We start from the raw sequence: 1,535 nt of genomic DNA on the forward strand, positions 1-1,535 counted from the left end.
ATTTATTCATTTATTCAACTAATATTTATTGAGCATGTATTTCTTCCACATGTGGCCCAGGCCGCAGGCTACTTATGCAGACCTCACTTCACAAACAGCACACTTACTAGTAGTGTGACCTTAGTCCAGTCGCTTAACTTCTCTAACATCAATTTCTTGTACAATGGATAAGAAGTAACCTACCTAGCATATGGCAGGCATTCAATGAATATTGTTTCTCTTTCTCCCCCACCTTTTTCTCCTTTCCAAATGTCTGCCAAGGGAGAGAGGATCAGAGGCTGTCAGCACTCATTTGTATGTGATTTTGTATAAATGTGGGGTGTCTTTTAAGGTGGGGAGGTGAAAAGCTGCCAGAGGCCCACTTTTGTCTTCACTTATTCTGCTAATCATGCCTGTTTCGGTTATCTATTGCTGCAAAATGAATCACCCCCAAAAGTAAGGACTTAAAACAACAACCATCATTTTATCGTTTTGTTTGTTTTTATTGTGAATGATGTTTTATTTGGTCATTTTTGTTTACAACGGAAACTCTGGGAATTCAAAACTTAACATCCTTCTCGGTAAGCTTCTTGTAGACACCAGAAAACGTTTTACCTTTGTGCTGCACGTTGTTCCACGTGGCTTTATCCATCCAGATGGACCTTTACAAGCTGGCTGCCGTCCAGTTTCCCGTGGATTCTCTTGCCCACAGTCTCACCTGGGGAAACCAATTCGTCCAGGATCACATCACGCACTGTTGTCAGATTGCGGCTCCTGGGACACTTTTGCTTATTTTTTGGACGGCTTTTTCCAGTTGGCTTAGGCGGAATTCTCCTCTGAGCGATAAACTCAACATGTTGCCCACGGAACTTTTTCTCCAATTCGCATACTAGCCGAACTTGGATTTTTCTGGAAAGAGTTCAGTTGAGGAACAGGAACAAAGAGTATAGTAACTTTCCGACCACCGCCAACTTCACTTTCCTTAGCTACTGTTATATTCAGCTCCCGAAGCTGGGTTCTGAGGTTCGAGTTCATCTCCAACTCAAGGAGAGCCTGAGGGATGCCAGACTCGAACGCGTCTGGATTCTCGCCTTGGGCTTCATGATCTTCGTGCTCGAACTGAACATGGCCTTCTCCTTGATGAGTGGCAGCCTGGGAAGCCATCATTGTATTGTTAATTCTGATGGTTCTGTAGATTAACGGGGCTTGGCTAGGTGGTTCTCTCTCAGGATACCTTGGGCATTTGCAGTCAGATGGTAGCTGGCATTAGAGTTATTCCGAAGGCTTCTTTGCTCACATGACTGGCTTTGATGGTGGCCTTTCGCTAGGATCTCAGCAGGGGCTGTCACCCAGATACCTACTTGTCACCTTTCCGTGTGGTCTGGGCTTCCTCACAGCATGGCAGCTAGTCCAAGACTAAAAGTTCCAAGAGAACCAGGTGGAAGCAAAAATACTACTTCTGCCAGTCACAAGTCTGCCTGGTTTCAAGTGGAGGAAATGTAGACCATATCTGTCAATGGGAAAATCATCAGTGTCACCTTGTAAGAACATGTGGG

General features: G+C 44.8%; 1 pseudogene across 1 annotated transcript; it reads right to left on the minus strand.

The window, feature by feature from the left end:
- Positions 1-516: 516 nt before the first annotated feature.
- Positions 517-1,106, minus strand: LOC308488750 (small ribosomal subunit protein eS7-like; annotated as a pseudogene). Its single transcript has one exon. The product of its transcript is annotated as a small ribosomal subunit protein eS7-like (transcript).
- Between the last annotated feature and the right edge of the window lie 429 nt (positions 1,107-1,535).

This window comes from Rhinolophus hipposideros (assembly GCF_964194185.1).
Source record: "Rhinolophus hipposideros genome assembly, chromosome: 20".
Lineage (NCBI taxonomy): Eukaryota > Metazoa > Chordata > Mammalia > Chiroptera > Rhinolophidae > Rhinolophus > Rhinolophus hipposideros.